At 40.8% G+C, this 21,900-nt stretch overlaps 1 protein-coding gene across 6 annotated transcripts in view; it reads right to left on the bottom strand.

The window, feature by feature from the left end:
• Positions 1-21,900, bottom strand: part of TSPAN9 (tetraspanin 9) — a 166,595-nt gene that overhangs the window by 94,804 nt on the left and 49,891 nt on the right. The gene's annotated exons all lie outside the window — the stretch shown is intronic.

Below are 21,900 nucleotides of genomic sequence, written 5' to 3'. Positions count from 1 at the left end.
CCACTTGAATTTGCAGCCACGGAGTATCTTTACAGATTAGAAGCCACTTCCTGCTGCTGCAACTCCAACTCAGTGTTCAGGTAGCTCAGTTAATAAACCACACAGGGCTGCTTACTTGCTGAAAAAATAAATGATGAAAAAGCCCTAAGTACTCTGTCCAGCTGTGCTTTGACCAGCCATTGCACTCAGCTCTGCCTTGGACTGAGACTTCAGCAGAAGGTGTTGCTGCGTGGCAACAGCACCTTTCAGGGTCCCACTCAACAGCGCAACCTCAGCATGAGGACAAACACATTTTGCTTCACTACAGATCTTACCTCTGTTTAGTAATCAGGGCATGAAAAGCATTCAAAAGCTCACTCTGTACTTCATTAATGTTTGATTACTGAATCACAGAATTTTGTTGCTGAGTGATGCCTTCACATCAAGAAAATCATTTCAGTCCCACGTGTATATGGCTGGGACAAGGCAATAAACATCAATCCTTTGCATTTAAATGGCTCTTCCAAATATTAAGGGTAAAAATTTAGGTCACTTTCAGATAGCAGGTATGAAAATCAATGTCACAATTGGTGTAGCCAAAAAATGGAAAGGAAGGGCATTATTAATATGGTCAAAAAGCATAGGCTGGCTCTCCTACTGCAACTGATTTATTTGGTTCCCTCCTGGGAACAGTCCAACACAGTTCCCAAAGCACACATCCCAGCATCTTCATTTCTTACTGAATTCCACAAATTGTTTAATCTTTTTTTTTTCATCCTGTAGTTTAATCTCACCAGAACCTCAGAGCCAATTACACCCAGCTACAGTGCTCCAGAACCCCTTTGTTTGTTTCTGCCCTCCTCAGCTGTATTTGCACAACTGGCTTGTGGAATCATACTGCAAAACAGCAAAAGCTGACCAATTTATAAACATATTTATAAACACAGATTTTAAAGTACATAATACAGCTATAAAATGTACATCAGCAATATAGAAAAAAATGAACTTTTTCCCTTCTTTTAGAAGTTTCAATCAATTTTACTTGACATTCCCCTTCAGTGAGATTGCTGACCCAGTGAAAGGGAGAGAGACTACAACAGGAAAGAATAGGAAAAAATACTGAAGGCTGAGCAAAAATATCTTAGGCTTCTGTTATGTATCCCATGATTCCTGGAAATGAAATATGAAACTCTAGGGATTTTTTAAAAAGGAAAAAATAAAAACTCCAGTCACCATGGTACACAAGCCATTTTACACCTCATTATATATTTTATCTTGCAATTTCTATTAGGTAGGATAGTGCTACTATCTCTATTTTAAATATGGAGAACTTGAGGACCAAGATGTTTGCTGAGGATGAATAGGAAACTGCTGGCAGAGAAGCAAACCAAATCTGTTCTTCACACGTCCTCAGCTAGCTCACTAACCACTGCACCATTCTCAAATTAATTATTTTTCAAATCACGAGTTTTAGTAGTGCTGCCACATGACTTCAGAACAATACTGAGCCCTGCAGAGAGATGTACAAATGCATACGCTACCAAGTGTTCAAAGGATATGGTTCTTAAATTCAGTCTTTTCTTTCAAATTATATTGACCAGGAACTCAATTTTACAAGCCTTCCTCAGGGTACATTAGATAGGCAAAGAACAGAGATTGCTGAGTATAAACTCAGTGACTACATCTTTCCAGCCACTGCTCTGAATCCTGGAATTCCATGAGAAGGAGATAAGGAACAAGAGTTGAAAATAATAGCTTGCAACTGACAAAAAGTTGCATACAGCTGAAAGCTCAGATTAAAATAAACACCAAACCAACACTGATTGTGGAATAAGCTTAAAGGGAAGAGGATGTCCAAAAGAATAGAACTGAAATTAGTATCACATGAGAGACAAAACCATGGGGTTCTCAGGTCTTCCATGCTCTTCGTTCCATGCCAAAAAGTTTACAGACCCCAGTAAGTTAAAATGCCCGGAGTTCTGAGGTCTTCCAGTGCTGCAGAATTTATAACCAAAAACCTGGATGATCTGATGGCTGTAATGCACATCCTGGGGCCTGCCAAGCTCCAGTTTGGATGCTGTAAATCCAAAGTATTCTGCCGACCTTGGGATTGGACAAAAACAAGGCAGATTTCAAGGAGAACTTTGTGTGGTAGATAAGTTTTGAAATCTGCCTGTGTTTTTCAGAACCAAATAACCCAAGCCATATTTAACCTTTGACACACTTTCATTTTCCACTAAGAAAAGTATTCCATTAGAAACAGACAGAACTACTGTAACTTCAGTTTTAAAGTCTCCAGTCACTGATCATAGCTTCACACATTATTTAGAGCCCATATGAACAGCTTGTTTGATACAAATGCTAAAAAAGAACCACTACCAAGTGTTCAGAGAAGATTGGAATGCACACTTAGTTTCCCCAGTAGCATGAGGAGCAGCCATTTCTCCTATGGTCAGAAAACCACCATTTCCTTTGGCACTTAGTGGACAGACAGCTGATGGAGGGAGAGATTGGTTTCATTAAGAAACAGGCTTACCCACAGGTGGTGCCTGTGATCTGACCAGCAAACAATCCCAATGTTTTGTGAGAGGCAAAAACCTCATGCCCTTCTCTCTTCACCTTCTAGCACAACCAGAATCTTCCAAAAGGCATCACCTGATCCTCAATTCCTCTTGCAGAAGAAAGCCAGTTCCAGAGGCCAGGTTAAAGGATCTGGGATTGGTAAATATGCATACAGCATAAGCTGGAAGGAAAATCAGGATGCTCAGATGGATTTTTGGAGGCTGAACTTCATGTTCTGGGACTCCACCTAGCATTGGCGTGGTTGAAGAAAAAGGAAAAAGGAGGCCTTGCAGAGAGACAGGAGACAGCACTCCAGGATGCTGGAACTGTGTGAAGGAGCACCACTGAGGAGGCACTGAGTTTGAGAACTGTGGGTAAAGAATCTTTTCTTACTGATACAGGAATTGAGTGTCTAGGCACCTCAATCCAACACTCACCTCCATTAATCCTGAATTCACCAAGAGAAATTATACTTCTTGACATTGTTGCTGGAAGGGAAACAAATTAATCTGTTTCTATGACAAAAACAAGAGCACAGCAGCTCACGGCTGCCTCTGATGGGTAACACTCCTTGCCTCCCCAGCATAAAGAGGTAAAAAAAGAAGTAAAATCTCTTTGAATGGTCTAAATTAATACTTACTAGCTCATATTAATATATACCAGTGAGACAAGTTTATCCTTCTAATATGGGGTCCTCACTGACTGGATGACCAAGAAAACAAGATCCTGTTGTAAGACTTTCCACTGTGCCAAACATTCAGTGTCATATGGTCCCTAAGATTTCCACTAAAAATCATTTGCTGGTAATAATGTGCATGTGGCTGAGATTTCTCATTTAGGATTTCACACCAGAGACAGAACGAGATTCTGGCTCCAAATTGTATAGAGGAATTTGCTGTAAATCATGTCAGGAGCCTTAACCCACTGTGGTCAATTACAGATGATGAGGTGATATGCTAATGCACAGGAGATGTGGGGCATGCAGATTAAAATGCAATATGAGGTCCAAAAGCTAAGAAATTTTGATTATGTCGCACCTTCAGTGTGTTGTCCCAGTTGTCCCTCAGGGGCCCTCAGAATGCGCAAAAAGAATGTCTGAGTTTGCAAAGCAACAGAAAAACAGAAGAGAAAATTAAAATCCTGCTACCAACATTTAAGCTTTTAAATCAAAACATTCACACTATATACAGGGATCTTTTGGGGTTTGGTTTTCATTTCACAAACATAATGAAGTATGTTAGATCTGAAAGAAGCACTGTAAATATTATGTTAGAATACAATTCACCATTGTTAGTTTCACCTTTAAGAACTAAAAGCCAGAGAGTCTGTTTATTGTTTGTTTCTAAGAATCCTGGAAATTAGTCTCCTTGGGCTTGGCAGTGTACATACATAGAGCAAGTCAACCCATACCACAGTCTAACCTCCAAACAGAAAAACAGACATTAACAGCTGGCTCTGGGGAAAAAAAAAAAATGGGTTTTTTTCCTGAAGTCCCAAAACTACCTTACCAATTCTCCCTCTAGCAGGTGAGAAAAAGTAGGAAATATGAGAGCAAAAAGAACATGTGCCCAAGCAGATAGGCCTATGCTACCAGGCAGCAGAGCTTAACAGATGCTTTGGAACAGTCTGTTTATGACTTTTAGCTTAAGAATCCCTTTTAATTACAGGGTGTTTATCTCATCTTCTGTAACAATGAATACATTGTTTCATCTCCATCAACAGCTAATCCTTAATTCTGCTGAGAACTTAACCTCAATATTTTAGGGCAGTGAGTTCCAGAGATATGCATCATGTTAAAAAAAACCAGCATCTTCCTCTTATTCACTATCATGATTAAGCTTTCCAGGTCTATCCTCTGTCTGGATATTCATCCTCATCCCATAATTCATTAGTTTGCAATCCTCTATTACATCCTATGTTATTGTCTTTCATTAAACTAAGCACTTTTCAGCATGTCATGTTATTGAAAATTCTCTGAGTCCCTAATAATTTCAGTTAACCATCTTAGGGCTTCTTTCTAATTGAGCTATGTTTCTACCATAATCTTTCCCAATCTGCTGATGAAAAGATCTCCTTTTTAAAGGACAAGAGTCAATGTTCAGATTCAAAATAAATCTAATCAATTCTGGTTTTATCAACACCTTATCTTTATGAAAGTGAAGTTATTCAGATTCAATAGACATATTTCCATCATCCCCATTCTGCTTTTCTATTTCAGATTCAAAATTTGGCTCTGAAAATGTTGAACTTCTCAGAACTTTACAGGAAAACCCTTGTAGTTTAAATTTGTATCTTACCTGTAATAGGAAAGGGAGTTTTCTCACTACAGTGACCTGAGTCTAATACTGATTGATTCCTTGTAAAGTTACCAGGAAGACCACCCTCAAGAGAGAGGGACTCCTTGTAAAGATGCGGACAGAGTCCAAATCAACTCCTGGCCACCCAATAATGTGTGGTACAAACTGCTGTCTCCATCCCATACACACACACAAAAAAAAAAAAAAAAAAGATGTATGCAGGGAAATGTTTTTCACTTTGCATACAGAGAAAATAAGATTGAGGGACCAGAAAGCTGCCAGTCAGAGGCAGGAAGGCAGCAGCATCACATCCCCAACACAACTCTGTGAGGAAACATCACAAAACAGATCTCCAAAATCATGCTTTAAAAATTAAAGACCAAAAAAAGAAAGCAGGGGCGAGGAAGTGAGAAGGATTCTTCTTATTTAACACCTATTTTTTGCAGAGGTAAAGTACATGATCTGAGTGCTTCTCTTCCACTCCCACTTTAAATGACAGTTTAGGTTTTTACATCTCCTATATTGACTACAGATTAAAGAAAGCTAGCAAATAGCCAAAGGTTTTTGCCTATCATGAGAGATGATATCCCTTCTTCTTCTTGGATGGTGCAGCAGGATTTCATTAATACAGTAACTCTTCTAACTGTATCCAACGTGTACAAGTCTCTTGAACAAAGTCAGGTGGATTTTCTCTAACATCTGTTCCAAAGAGGCTGTCTTTCACTAGCAGTCTGCTGTTTTGAATTAACTGACAGCTGGTGTCTATGTATTAGCAGAACTATTAAACTTAAAAACCAACAAATTGAGAAAACCCTCATACAAATGGCTCCATGTGAAGAAAGAACCAAGAGAATGATGTAAACATTCCTTTTTGAAAGGCAGCACACATCTCTGAAACCTGCTCAGTTATGCCATGAAGGAACATTTCTAAGCAGATTCCTTTCACAATTGAATGAATTCCTTCATTGCTAAAATATTCATTTTTTGGCACTTAAACACAAACAGGTGTCATTCCATGAATGGGGACATTTAAAACCACTGTGTCAGGGCTGGCAGAGACCCAGATGTCTTCAATGGGCAGCTACTCATCACCAGTCCCAGCTCCAACCTCAGACTCACTGGAAGTGGCAGACTGAATGCCTTACTGCAGTATCAGCATCATCACCTCACATGTCTGTGAGTTATCAAAAGGCTGTCTTCCAGCAGCATTTCTAAGCAAAACCTAACCCCAAGTCCCACCTTCAGGTCAAAGAGGGACAGCTTTCAGAGAGGAGTCACACCACCAAATGAATTAAGTATCTGCCCAGAGCCAGTGGCCTCACAGATGAAGCTGGCATCAGAGAGGGCTGACTTCAAGTCACAGTACCAGGTTCCCCTCTGCTGGGCCCCCAGTGTAACTCTGGGCAGAAATGTCTGGAAAAAAGGATGGGGTCCAGTCTCTAAAGCCATTCAATCCTCAGTCTAGTCCTGGCCCTCCCTGACCACAGTCTATCAACTGTGACACCAAGCTACATAGCCTGACAATTCCCATCACATACCTCCTTTTCTCTTTGAAGGCAGATGTTTCTGAATTCATAAGAAACAGTTTTTGAGTAATTCAAGGTAACTGGATCATACCTTCACTGCCATTAACAGCACTTCTCAAGTTCTGATCAAAGCACTGCAGAACAGCCACATTCCATCCTGCTGATTTGGGCTAGGTTCATTTCTATGGCTTTCAACAAACTTCCACAACACCTAGCCTGAGCAAAGTTCACAGACTCCTTCCTGTCTTGAAGCTCTTTAAATTCATAAAAATAGTCACATTTGACCATCTGCATCTGCCTTTGCAGTAAAGCTTATTTATCTTCACAATAAAGTTTCTAGCATGTTGTATGGTGACACTGTAGGATGTGGTCAACTACAACATTTAAAATAGGATGTGCCCGTAACGTAGCAGTCATGCAATTAATGCTTTTTGCTTTGCCAACAACAGAGTCAGATTTAAATCCCAAGAGGAGGCAGATATTTTAGCCACCCTACTCATCTCACAAGAACGAGGCTAAATGGTTCTCATCTATTCTGCATGAGATACAAGAAAGGGTGTAATAATGAAAACAAGGTAACCCTCTTACTATAATCCGGCAGGTTTATGTAACGTTGCTGCTGTTCAAGAGCTTTGCGATTGGTGTCAGCTCTTGTTATAAGGGTGTGAGAGATTTAAAATGACAAAGGAGGAAAAGAAAGAAAAGGGGAAAAAAAACCAGTTTGACATGACCCTGCCTGTCAAGTCACAAAAAGCTATCCAGCATCTCAATTCCCAGACTTACAGTAGAAGCTACTGAATTTTTACAGTATATTCATTAACAAGCTTTTGTAAAGGCAGAAGTATAATGGGAAAACATAATTTTTCTGACCTTATCTGCATTATGGAGGACTCATTTACACTTGGAGAGAATGCTGTGTGCTAGCTGCAATACCAGGCATTCAGAGCCTAATATGGGGTGTAAAGAATGGATGCAGGCATGTTTGACTCTTTCCCAAAAGCCAAGCCCACATTCACTTCATTTTGAAAAAGTTTAATTGCACCATCAGTGCCTCTCAGAGATGAGAAAACCAAGATAGATACCCTTGATCATCAGTCAGAAACTAAGAATGTTCCAAAAATTCCTCATAGAGGCATCTGAAAGGCAAAAAAAAAAAAAAAGGCGTCTTTTGAAAGGGAAAACTATTTGTGCCATTCAGTCTGCTGTGATCTACTTAGGTGTCTCACAAGTATGCAGTAGCTATTTTATGAAATATCAATTGGCCTTTAGAAGCTGCACTTCATAAATTCATCACAGGCCGATATTTTCCATTTACAAATTAATTGGGATGCTGGCATTTTATTTCAGAAGCAACCAACATGATCTTTCACACTCTGCTCTGAGGACTGGTTCAGGGGAATCTATCAAAAATACACAGCCATAAACACTGAGCAAATGGTGTGCACCCAGATGGGGTTTTAAACAACATGAATGAAACTAAATACTTGCAAAATGCAGTATCATATAAGGGTAGACAGCAATAGTTTGGGTCCAAATATGCCTTGCAGGAATCAAATTTGATGCCCATAGCAAGAATATGTGTATGATCTTTCTCTCTTCTTTTCTAATTGTCCAAGTCTAGAGTAATTTTAAATCTAAACTAATTTACTGAAAAGACTTTCCAGACTTCTTCCCTTCAGGAGAGCAAGCAAATAGTAAATCTGCAATAATATAATCCATTGGTAATGTTTTGTTTGCTTTTGTTGTTGTTTTAATTCTACAATCAACATATCTATAATACATGCAGGTGTGGACATCAATGCCCCTAAAATGAAAAATTCCCTGGATTTTATCTAGCTGATGGGTTCTCCTCCTGTGTTGTTTTTCTCATATACTCATTTCTTATGTTGCACTTGTCCCTTTCCAGCCAAACATTTGCCCAGAAGTAACAGAAATTCTCTCAAGCCACCCAGACACTTTTCAGAAGAGTTTTATGAACTCATCGTCTCATCCCATATCTGAAACACAACTTTTCTAAATTGAGCATATCTCACTCCTCTCCTCCCCCACTTCTGTGCCAATGGTTTTATTACAGGCCTGTCTTGTATAATACTTAGTGTTTCTATTCCAACAGCATGGAAGCTGTTGTATTAAACGTTTATCAGTAATGGGGTTCCTCCCTTCTACAGGCTGAAGCAAAGTAATTTGGTAGATATAATCAGGAAAATATTCTGTAGGTTTGTCACTTCCAGAAGAAACACAGTCCTTGAAATACACAAGATTCCAACCAAACCTGACTGCATGAACTGCACTCTGAAATCCCATGTTTCTAATATTCCAAGGATTGCTAAATGAAGTCATCTCAGTTCCCTGTGTGTTTTTTCTTTTAAATCAACTTGAATGCTTTCTGCCCTGTACACTGAAAACAAAGTTTTGGAAACTAATATGGTAAGTTAAAAAAAAAGAGAAGAAAAAATTTCTTCTCACTCCCTGAGAGGTGCACCACTGGAAACGAGGTTGAAAGGAAACAAAAAGCAACAAAACCTTAATCAACAGAATCAAGATTCATGGATCTCTGAACATACAAAGGGAACAGAGATGATTAGTTGCAAGGTGCAGTTTCTCTTTACAGGTAATATTTTTCCAAGCAGAATGATGTTTTGCACCTGTCCTGTAATTAGATGCCAGGCTTGTGTACTATGCTGAAAGAAAAAAAAAAAACCTAAGAAAGTGTCTTGATCATTTCAAAGTTCCGTGCCTCCCAAAGAGTGCCTATAGCTGTTCTATAGCACTTTTAGCTCCATGTATACCGGTATCTCACTTTTGTCCCTACCTACTCTATCTGCTGTGTTTGTCTCTGTCAAATATCAATGATACCCAAGCCTGAAAAACTACATCAATACCAAGCTGTAGGCAGGAAGCAGGGAGTGTGGAATAATGAATGCTTCCCTAACAAATTGCTGCCTAACAAATTGTTCCCAGGCACCAGAGCCTTCAAAATGTCTATCACAGAACTATCTTCATGCATTTTGAGCTTCCTTCATATTAAGGATCCAGTTATTTTTATTTTTATATAAAGAACAAATGCTCAGAAGCCAAATAATCTGAAACAGATTTCTACAGTGTCCTGCATTCTCAAGCACTGAAAAGAAAACCCTCAGACAACTGAAGGCCTGACATGGTAGAGTGCTACAAAGTTCTGTCAACCAGATTCCCTCTCACATTTCACAGGCTGGTCACCAGTAGCTCTTATGCATAATCTGTAAAGCAAATTTTTACAGCAACCAGGGACCCTTTGAAATGAAAAAACAGATACACATTTTTGACACACTTCTCTCAATACTGTGAAAACTGAAAGCACTGACTTCTATTATAGAAGAGAAAAGGTACGTGCTCAGGGACAGAATTCCAAATTAAGATACCCTCAAGAGATACTATGTGCTGTTTTGAAATAAAACTTCCACCTCATAAAATGTTAATATTAGGGCTTTAGGCAGACATTAAGGTCAGGACAGATGTGCTGCCTAGCATGTACAAGTCTCTCACTTTCCAGAAGGCCAATAAATGCCTTTGAGTAACTAAAAAGCAGTTACAGAAGATGGTGGTACTTTGTTCACAAATGTGCATGTTGGCAAGTCAAGCAATAGAAAGAGATTGCTCAGGAGAGAAGTTGACCTGGATATAACTGAAAAAAAAATTCAGTGGGAGAGCAATTAAACGCTGGAACAGACTGCTTAGAGAGATGTTAGAGTCTCTCTTACTGGGAATATACAAGACTCAGCTTGACAGGAGCCTGCATAACCTGAACTGGGGCCCCACTTTCAATAGAAGGTTGGACCACGTGCTCTCTGGCATCTCCTTTCATCCTAGACTTTGCTGAGAGTCTAACATTTTGTTCTAAGATCCAAAACTCAGACTGTGAAAGACTGACACTGAACTTCTTGGAGTTGCAGTGACTTGAACTACAGGTGCACGCAGTGAAAAACTGGCAAACTGAAATTGCAGTCCCACTGATGAGGAGGGGGAAAAAAGAGATGCTTCTTCTCAGTAGCTAGATTTGACAAATTAGGAACATCCTCATCCTATCAATTGAGTATCTGCAGATCATAAAGCCTGTCTGATCTGTGTGACTTAATTTGGTAGTTATCCTTTCAAATCTGTTAATGACTGTCTTCTTTTAACAGCACAAATTTCTTCTTTAGCAGAAGAAACGACGCAACAAATTCCAGTCTTTCCCATCACTATGCCCTGGGTTTTTTCCTACTGGAATGTGAATTCCTTACAAGAGTGCATTTGTCAGAATGAAGGACCTTCCCCAAGGAAAGGAATGTAATTCATTTGCAATAAGCAGGGATTAGTAATTATTTAAAGGCAATCCATCTGCCCCTAGAGATGTACCGGCCACACAGATGAAGGGCTGGTTTAATCTCTTCAAGAGTAAATCTCTGTAAGATCCCAAATTAAACTATTTACATGGGAGAAGAAAGCTTGATCCTTGAGCACAGAGATGGTGGTGTTTCTTTTGGTGCTGCCACTATGTCATGACAGACCTGACAAGCTGGTACAGTTTTAGAAGTATCCACCTAAACTAAAAAAAAAAAGGCAAAATGGTGCTACATCTGACCATATACACCAATAACTGCTTTATTGTTAGAGCTTTTAACAGTTGTGGACAGTCTTGCCATGGAGCTGCCCACCCCTAGATGTTTCATTCTGCATCAGACATACATGGTGCATTATTTTCCTTGGGATTTTGAAGGATTATTAGCCATATTGTCTCTAACCTTTTTGAAATGAACTGTTCTAAGGGCAAACATTAGCATATGAAAACATTTCCTTGCAGTGTTTTGCTTCCTTTGCTGTGCTATATCACAAGGAGCACAATATATGAAGAAGGCAAACAAATATGGTTTTGATCCTTGGGTGCTAATAATGCTAAAGAGCTATTTTGATGGAACTGCTGAAAGAGCTAAAATATTTTTAACTTCCCTAGTTCCAGTCCTCATGTAACTATAAAACACAATTAATTTTGATGATGAAGTTAGAGAATCCTAGGCACATACTTCCAAAGTGTTGTACATTCCTTTCATTCTTACAGAATCTAAAGGATTTTTATACCCTGACATGATTTATCTTTTTGAGTCTCATCTGGGTAGCCATGCAGGCTGTCAACAGGATTTCTTCCCATAGCAAGTGACCATATTCTATGTTAAAGTAGCATTTTCTGCTGCAACTCCAAGGAAAAAAAAAAAAAAAAAACAAAAACTTGCTACATCTGAAATACCCAGGATACCATTCCTATGGATTTAAAAAGTAATAAGCAATTCTACTGCTCCTAACAGGATCAGATGTCCTTGAGATTTTCAGAAGTGTTATTTCAGCATGTCAGTACAGTTAAGTAGACATATAAGGCTGCTACAAGAGTTAAAGGGGATGAGCATACAGAAAATTAGATGAATTATCTTTTTAAGCTCCAACAGAAATAGGGACACTGATAAACTTAAGTCATTTAGTGGTCAATTCTAGTTTATCCTGGCAGCCTCTGTCTCCACATTAAATAAAAAACCAAAAAAATTCCCTCTCAGCTATAAATGAAGTTGCAACATGGCAACAGTAACAGATCCTGGCAACCCTTCCTTCCCCAAATCATGTAACTTATTCTCACTGTGGATTTCTAAGGAAGTAAGATTTATGCATCCAGACTATCTTTGGTGAAACCTGAGGGAAGGGAGCAGGCAGGGTCCTGTGCAAGCCCTGGAAACCCAAGCCAGCGCTCAGCAGCATGTGTTTGGAGTATCAATAGCAGAAAGGCAGAACAGTGTGCGAGGCTGACCTGGAGCTTGCACGAAGGATGGGCACACACACGGCTGGGTTCACATTCTGCACAGCCTTTCACCCTGCACAGCCCTGACACAGGGCAGAGGGGAGATCCTGCAGTCTGGGCAGGGCAAAAGGGGGAGAAGGGAGAGGTCTGTAATGAGCTCAATCATCCAAAAGAAAATCAGAACTCATTCATTCTGCTCTTGGCAGAATTTTAAACAGTAACAGACAGAACTGGAGCTGGGCAGTCACACCTTCAACTCTAGCAGAAAGTGAATTTCTGGTCAGTGTACTCTGCCCTTAAAGCTCCATGACCTGGACAAGGGCTTTAAAGTGGCCCTGCACGGAGGCAGGAGCAAGGCTGAGTGCCCTGCTCTGAAGGGGTTCTAGGACCACAGCTGCCATTTTCAGCATCACAGACTGGCCTCTCTTTTCATTATTTCCCTCCCCAATTTGGTTTAGGATATATGCTCCAGATAGCACATATTCTCCTGATTTAACAGTTCTCCAAGTTTAATATAAGTTATTTTCTTTTTATGTGTCTAAACTCATCGCCCCCTTATTTTTCTGCTCTGAGGCTCACAATTCCCAGTTTGTTTTCAAAGCTCATTAAGAGAATTTTCTCTCTCCCTCTGTCATATTATTAACAGAAATGTTACACAACTACAGTCTAACTCCCAACCTACATAACCATTGCACTACTGCTGATAATCAGCTCCTGTTTATATTTCACCCAACTTTTTTCTTCCTACCCAAGTGAATTTCAATTAATCTTCATGTTAGAAAGTAAACATATACCTACTTCCCTCTTGATTCCCTAAAATCATTAATTTTGCAATTCTATCAAAAAAAGCAATTACATTGTCTGGCAAGATTTATTCTTTATGAACTCATGTTGCTACTGCTTACAGTTCTGTCACCCTGCAGACTCTGAGTTTGCATCCTCTTTTAATATCAGGCCCATTATTTTACCAGTGGTTATACTTTCAGGACAGTAATTGCTAAGAAAAACCTTGGCTTTCTTCTGAAGGTCAACATTATAGTTTCAAGTCCTCACTCATACTGACATTTCATTTTAGTTACCATCTCACAAAAACCAGTAATCACACTACAGTGGCACAGCAAGAAGGCTCACCAAACACAAACAATTTAAACTGAGGGTTGAGAGAGAGGGAAAGCTCAACCTTTTTTTTTTTTTCACATACTGCCTTTGTCACTCTTTAACATTAAATGAAATTTTAACAGTCACCCTTCTGCTACAATAAAACATTCAGGGATACTGTTTGGACTTGCAGAATGATGCAGGGTAAAAGGGACCCCTTGAGATCACCTAGTCCAACCCCATGGTCAAAGCAGAGCAAGCTTCAAAGCTGTATCATATTACTTAAGACCTTGTCCAGCAGAATTTGGAGAACATCCAAGGTTGGTGATTCCACAGCTTCCTAGAGCAACCTCTTCCCACAGCAGCACCCCCAGGAAAAGCTTTTTTCCTCACCTCCATTCGGGACTTACAGAGACACCAATCGTGACCACTGGCTCTTGTCCTCCCTGAGGATTTCTGAGAAGAACCCATCTTCTCTACCACATTCTCTAAGTAAGGTTATGAAAATCAGCCTGTTCTTCCAGTTAAATCAGTCCAGCTATCTGCATCTTCTCAACAGTATGTGCTCCAGACCCTTTGGAATCTCCTTGTGGCCCTTCGCTGATTTGTTTGTCAGCATCAACCTGGTACTGGGAAGACCAGCCCTGGGTACTGCCTGCTGTTGCCTCACGAGCTCTGAGCATCAGGAAACAGAGATAATCTCTTCTCCATTGCTATTGTAAGGCATCTGACTATATTTTCTCAATCTCAGTTTTCCAGGTTTTCTCACAGTGGTAACTTTTAATATTGACTGTCCTTGCACTCTATGCAGAGGATTTCTAATTGCACTGAAAATCCAACCTTTGAATTGATACATTCAGCGAAGCTGGTCTTTAATAAACCAAATTACAGAATTTGCACTTGATCTCTACAAGCCTGTGTATGCTTTTAACCAGTTTTCTACCATCAACCAAGCAACAACTGAGCAGCGTGAAAAGCAGCTTTAGAAAGTGGGTAACACATGGAGGGGAAGACATTTGACCAAAGCCTTGAATTTGTACCCCAGTGCAAGAGAAGCAAAGACAGGGCAGTTGCAGACAGGATCATCAGCACCCAGTGAGGAAAAGCTGACTTGCAAGTCTCAAAGGTGGAAACAGCTGCCAAGCAGAATGACAGAGAGAAGGGCTGCAACAAACAGGCCAAGTAAGGGAAGAGAGATAGGAATTCAGACCTGGAATTTCCTAGAAGTGCAAATACCTGCAACAGGACAAAAACCAATAGTGTAAGGTGCAAAGAGTGTTGTTATGCCTGAGGGAAAGCAGGACAAGGAGAAAAGGGCAGGGCAAACAGCAGCACGCAGCTGTAGCAGTTCAGAAGGTTCATATTTTACTAAGCCAGGAAGTGGTAAAAACACACAAAACTGGAAGATCTTCTCATATGTATCCCTAAAGTCCAGCAAGATCAAGCTTTACCTTGGCTGAACTCCTAAACATTTTCTGTGCTGCTGTTCATATTAGATTGGGAAAGAGATTTCTCAATACTGGCCATATCACAAGGACCATGGAAGAGAAGACAAAGAGTAAAGATGGTCTGTTTTTTCTGGTTTTTTATGCTCTTTCACAAACCAAGAAAAAACAAGATGCTCTCCTGGTACATAGCACAGACCAATGGCTCCAGTGGTAACAAAAACTAATAAATAAAGGGACAGTGCTGGCCAGGAGACCATAAAGGGATATATGCATTGTACAGATCTTTTGCTTTTCAATTTCAGTTCAGGGACTTGTCTTAAGATGTATATATCAGCCACTGTTTTCCATTCTGCTTTAGTAGTGATGTTCTGATGAACACAGAATAGTTCTGTTTTAGTTTAGGAGTAACACGGACTAATTTTACTCTCAGGATATTTATTGCATTCATTTAGTGGCTTAATAGAGAAGCTGAAAAAACAAACAGTAAGAAAACAGGATGGCTAAAAACAATGTTTCTTTGCAAACATCTGAGGGCTATTACAAAACAGAGATCTATATGCTACACTTACTACAAGTTAAAGAAGTTCCCCTCTTGCAAGCGGCCAGCTGGTTGGAGCAGTGTCTTGGGAAGCCAGGCAGAATGCTGGTTCTGGCTCCAGGAGAAACAGAAATACAGAGTCTGACAAACGGGAGGGGAGTTCTTTGAGACCAAGAAGCAAAAAAAGTGGTATCTAGCCCTGTGACTATTTCATCAAAAAAAGAATAACCTAATGCAGTTTTCTTCACTTCCGGTACTTATCAAAGTTCTTGGAAAAGGAAAAGGGCTCAGACACTAAGGGACATCTGCAAATACTTCAAAAACATTTCCAGCATGGTTACACAATAAGAGAAGTGCACTTCTATGGTCAGCAACACACTGAGTTTTTATTTTGGAAAACTGTGCCTGGAAGGTTTCTGTGCCAAACTTCACGGTGTGTCATCCATTGTTTTACATTCCAGCTTCACAATTCAGGATCACCAGGTGAGTCACAATGTAAGTGAATGACACAAAATCCACTAGAAGTTATTTTTAGATAAATACACTTTTATCACTTTTCAGCATTTGTAACAGCATTCTGCACACTCAGCAGAACCAGCTGTGTACTTCTCTACAGCCTGCATTTATAATTAGATTAGCCAAGCCATTTTATAAGGATGGAGTTCAGGCATCCATCCTAGAATTCAGGCATCCTGTGTCCTGGAAAAGTTTAGTGGAGACAGACCAAAGTTCTTATTCAACAGCAAGATGGAGAAAGGCCAATAAGAAGTGCCAAAAGAAGACTAAGACATATAAGTGCAAGCCTAGTCACAGTTGCTAGCACTGGCAAACCTCTAAGAATATTGTGTTAATACTCATTTGTGTAAAGACGCCAAATCATTTGTGAACTTCTTTGTTCTCAAATGTCCACCAAAAAAAACCCATACACAGCAAACCAACCCCATTTTCACCCCTCCTCCCATCAACAATATTTAAATTTCAGATTTCCAGCTGTAAAGCTAGAAAGAGTACCAAGAACTTGCTAAGAGCTGCCAAATCTGATAGCCCCATTAAGGCAAGGCAATACAGGTTCATGTCCCCACATCCAGCCAGTAGCAAGGCCATGCACATACTTCAAATGCACACACACACTTATACAGAATATCACGGAATCACAGAAATGTTGATGTTGAAAAAGACGAGAAGGAGAGGGAGAGGGAGAGGAGAGCTCTTCTGGAGTGACCGAAAGTTGAAGTATGTTATTAAGCTCATGGTCCAAATGCCCTTTAAACACTGAGAGGCTTAAGATATCAACCCCCTCTCTAGGAAGCCTGTTCCAGTGTCTGACCACCCTCTTGGGGAAGAAATGTTTCCTGATGTCAAGTCTAAACCTCCCCTAATGCAGCTTTTAAACATTCCCCCTTGTACTATCACAGGATGCCAGGGAGAAGGGATTAGCACTTCCCTCTCCAATCTCCCTCCTCAGGGAGCTACAGAGCAAGGGGGTCACCCCTCAGCCTCTCTTCTCCACATTGGACAAAGCCAGAGCCCTCAGCCACTCCTCCCCAAGACACACCTTCCAGCCCCTTCACCAGCTTTGTTTCCCTCCTCTGCACACATTCAGAGACTTTCACACTCCTCTGAGGTGGTGGTGCCCAGAGCTGCTGCCAGCACTCCGGGTGAGGCCGCACCAGCGCCGAGCACGGCTGATGATCCCCCCTCTGCCCTCTGTGCTCAGTGTTTGATGCTCCCAGGACACGGCTCCTGCCCTCTGGGCTGCCCGGGCACACCCTGCTGACTCTCACTGAGCTGCTGCCCCCAGCACCCCCAGGGTACTCCATGCAGGGCGTTCTGCAGACACTCCTGTCACAGTTTGTACCTGTGCCTGCAGTTACTTCATCCCAGGTGCAGGATCTGGCACTTGTTCTTGAGAAATTTCATGCCAGGGATGATTGCAAATGAACTGACCAGCCTCTCATGTTGACTCATCTTGACAGGTTTTACATACACACCATTGGCTGACCCTCTCTCTCCCCATCCTGTGACAGTCTGGGGAGAAGTCAGGTCAGGGTGTTCCCTTTGCAGCACTTTGGGCTGGTTGGGCTCTCTCACCTTCTGCACCTTTATGTTTATGACCCTTTTATCACATAACTTAACAGTATCCTCTCTAATTTGGCATGAATGAATCCAAGACTGCACTGTGCTTAACCACTGCACTTATTTTTCCCACAGAATCAATCAAGGGAAACAGGGGCAGGGTATGCAGGTTATTATGAACATCTTGCAACTTGATAAAAACAATCTAAATCTTTTGTTAAACAGACTTTAAAATTTAGAACTTGCTCATAAAAATTCATATCCCATCCTACACTGAAGTTATGGTGTGTGTATATATATACACACATATATTACATATAAATGAATAACGTTAGATATGAATGGAAGTATTTTGCTGTCTGCTGCCAGCAGGGACACTAAAGAAATAAATGTACAACCCCAGAGTTATTTTTTCCAGTGATTTGTTCCTTATGAGATATATTTTGGAACTCTGTACTCTTCAGTGAGGCACTGCTTTATCAACACACTTTCCCATGGCTTTTAGAAGGACTTGCTTCAAAGTTTCAAAGACCAAGTCAAAACAAGTGTTTTCAATTCCTGCCTTCCTATTGGGTTTTTCTGTTTGGTGATGGGGGTTGCACTTCATATAATCACAAAATGTTTTGGGTTGGAAGGGACATTAAAGATCATCTAGTTTCTCCCCCATGTCATGGGCAGGGAGACCTTGCACTAGACCAGGCTGCTCAGAGCCCCATCCAACCTAGCCTTGAACAATTCCAGGGATGGGGCATCCATGGCTTCTCTAGGCAACCTGCTCCAGTGCCTCATCATCTTCACAGTAAAGAATATCTTCTTTATATCTGATCTATACCTACCCCCCTGTAGCACCTTGGAAAAGAAAGAGAGAGGGAGAAGTGACCTCCTACATATTAAAAACAACATGAAAGAGAACTGGGTTTGCCCTGCAAGAGAAAAGGCCTAAGGCAAACGAAGAAACATTTTGGAGAGCAGGGACAAACACTAAGAACTGCAGAGCAGAGCAACCGGAGGAGACTTAGCACAGGGAGGTACATTCAAAAACAAGAAACACTGGGACTGAGTGAAGTATAGATTGTGGGTGGAGGATGAGCATTTCTCAACATAATCAGGGTAGACTGGAGAAAACTCTAGAATCTTATTTTAAGAATCCACTCTGTACTAGCTTTCAAGCAAAGAGGACCCACACACCAAGTCTATGGATAACAAGGTGTCTCTGTGCAGTCCTGTACATAGCTATTTATTCAATATCTCATGTCTGCAGTCTCTTTCTAGGTTGCAGTGTTTTGGCAACTTAAAGCCATTGTAAATCCAAAGTCCTGAGTCCCTCTGGTCTCCACACTCCCTGCAACATCCAACACTTCCCAGGTGTTGGTATTTATATCTATTCAATGAGACTCCTCAAGAAACTGAGCTGACCAGAAACTATCCCTGTGAAAAAAAGCACCTGGGCAGCTCCAGAAGGCACTAGCACATAGAGGAAAGCATGCTCAGAGAAAAAGGGCTGGATCATAGCAATCCCGATTTGAGGTCAGTTTCAAAAGCTGTGCAACCACAACCTTAAATATGTTCATTCTGGAAGATGCACCTCCTGGATATTTTTGTGCAGCATGACACTGCACAAAAATATTAGTCCTCCCATTTCATGGGTGGCAAAGAGATGTCAAGTAAATTGCCAGAGCTCCCACAGGAAACTTTGGCAGGAGCAGGAAGCTGAATTTAGGCTTGTCATGATTCAAAGAGAGCCTCATCCAACAACTGGACCCTGTCACTTGAAGCTGTCCCTGCAGCAAAGAGCTGGAATGCTAAGAGACAAAGGAAGTGCTATTTTAAAGACTGGAAGCAGATACCCATATGAGAAGAGTGACTTTCCCAAAGTCAGTTGTAGCTGTTAACAGAACTACAGGCAAAAATTAATTCAGAACTACAGAAATTTGTATTTTCAAGGCAGTCCTTGCCTAATATATAGACTCCTGAAATTGAGAGCAATATTTTATCAAAAAAAATTAACCCTTTAAGTTTCTTCTATTTTTTTGATGAGAAAGAAAACAACAGTTCAACAGATAACTGATGATTATTAGGATATATTCTGAGCAATATTTCAGTTTTGCTTCTCAGGTCTTGAGAAGACATCTTTTGGCAAAATCAGAAGCAGAACTTGCTGAAAAATTTCCTATTAAGGGCACAGAGGAGAATAAAGTGATTATAAGTGTTTGTGCATTAAGTCATTCTCATAAGGTATTTGGGGTTTTTCTATATCTGTATCTAACAAGAAAAAGATGGCTTCTGTTATTTAGTTTAAATAAAAATAATAATACAGTGATGTTATATCACAACCAACAGACACTCTGAACTTCCACCTCTTAGAACCCTAACAGCTTTTTCCATTCTCCCCGTCACCTTTCTGAGCTTCTGATGATTCCCGTGCTGCTCCATCTATGGTAGTGGAGACAGTGCTTCACCAGAGGCCTTAGATGCTAAAGGGTATAAGGAAGCAGGTTATGCAAAAAGTATCTATTTCCAGCACAGGAATGTGGCCTGCAACTATCCCATGACAGGGAGCTCAGCTCAAATAGAAAGTGTAAGCCCAAGCATATCAAAGCACCAGGAGCACTGCATCCTGAGATAGCAGTGGGAAACCGGGGCAGTGGGGGCAGGGAGGAAGGGGACAGAATGAACAAGCACTTTAGTCTAAAAGAGGAAAGGAAACACTCAGGCAGGTCCTGAAATTTTATAAGGGAGTCTGGAAGGCACCTCACAGCCTTAGACTGAAAAACACAGCATATAAAATATCAGAAAAAAAGGTCACAGAGAAAACTAACTTTAAAAGAATAGCTACAGTGAATGTCCATTAATTCTAGATAGAAGAGCAAATAGCACTAAAGCTCCTGGTTTAGCCTCAGATTCTTAAGAGATCTCAGAGCTGAACAGCCTTACTTTCAGTATGCAAAGGCTATCAGCACTCTACATTCATTTAACACAAAGTGTCCTGAAAAAATATAGGGTCTAAAACTGGGCAGCCAGAAATGAAAAGCTTTCTGAACTTCACTGTGTCCAACTCCCATGCATTACAATGGAGAAACTGCAACCCTTCACTTTCCCTCAACCAGGTGCTCCAAAAAATCAAGTCCTAAAATTTTATGAAGCACTTCAGTATCATCACAGTTATGTCACTGCAGGCTGTCTTCAGAGCAGTGTTTGAACAGAACACATTAATTGCAATTGAACAATGAGGAAAAAGCAAAATAGGTGCTCCTTGGCTGCACAGTGCAGCACACGCCCCTTGAAGACAATGGGATGGCATGTTGGGAAACTGGAAAAGTGGCTTCACACTGAATCCACATAAAGCAATCAACCAGTCATGCACCTTAATCCCATTGTTCCCTTAACTTTCAAGGAATCAGAGTCACAGCCAAGCAAAGCTCAACCACTCACTTAGTACACCATCCCTCCAAAAGCAGTATCAACATATACAGACATCTGCTCAGCAGGAAGCTGTATCCCAGTTCCAGCTCTGCCAGATGCTTCATGCCACAGCCGGAAAACAGAAGAGATGGCCTGTAACTGCTTCCCAAGGGTCCAGCAGAGGCAAAAAAAAAAAAAAAAAGAAGAGTAACTTACAGTTCTGTGGGAAACATTTCATGTCTGCCAGACCTCACAATAATTGCAGAAATACCTATTGACTGTCCAGGGCTGTGCTCTCCATCTAAGTATTTTGCACAATACATGTTCCTCCAAGGCTGGAGGCTCTGCATCTTTCTCAAGCAGCCTATGCCAAGGCTGTCTTTTCCCTGGTGTCACAGCAGCTATGGCAAGTTCCCTTTGCTTTTAGCTTCTTGTCAGTGCTAAAATTTGGCAGCCTCAGCATTACTTTCTTTCCTACTTAGTATGTAAACCCAGTATAGTTTACTCTTACTACTATATTTGCTTTTAACACCTTGTTATGTGAAAACAAAATTGTAGTGTTTGTACAAAGTCTATTTGTAATCCATTACAGTCCTCTCTGAAACACACACGGTTATTTTTGGGCCACGTAAGTCCAAAGGAATTCAGTCTCCTGAGTCTCTTTCTGCATCAGCACCTCTGCTGACACTGCAAATAGGTACCAGGCAGCAAAACTGCATTTCTCCTCCACAGTGAGTCTCTACTCTCCAAGTACTGGTTGGAAGCTCATTTCTCACAGCCTACCAGAAAGCTATCAGCTGGCAACAGCTTTCAGACCTTACTACCTGGGCTGGGTGCAAACAGTGATATGGACATGGAGAAACTGTTATAGATTATTACATACGTGTCATCTGTCCTGGAATTTTTTCCCTTGAACACTGTGGAAGGATGGGTTTAAGGGGAAGGTCAAAAGGCAAGCTGAATTGCTCTACAACTTGAAGGGTTTAAGAGCAATTCAGGGCACTATCATTAAGGTTCTGTGTGTGCAGTCTTCTCTTGGGCAGGGATGACTCAAAGAGGCTCTTTCAACCACCATTAATTTAGCATTGCTCATAATCAGCACATGTATTTTATCACAGCAGTCTCCTACTTCAGTACATGGCCAACAAGATCACATGGGATATAGCTGAAG

Source organism: Anomalospiza imberbis, chromosome 2 (genome assembly GCF_031753505.1).
Source record: "Anomalospiza imberbis isolate Cuckoo-Finch-1a 21T00152 chromosome 2, ASM3175350v1, whole genome shotgun sequence".
Lineage (NCBI taxonomy): Eukaryota > Metazoa > Chordata > Aves > Passeriformes > Viduidae > Anomalospiza > Anomalospiza imberbis.
This window is presented reverse-complemented; position numbering and strand designations above follow the sequence as displayed.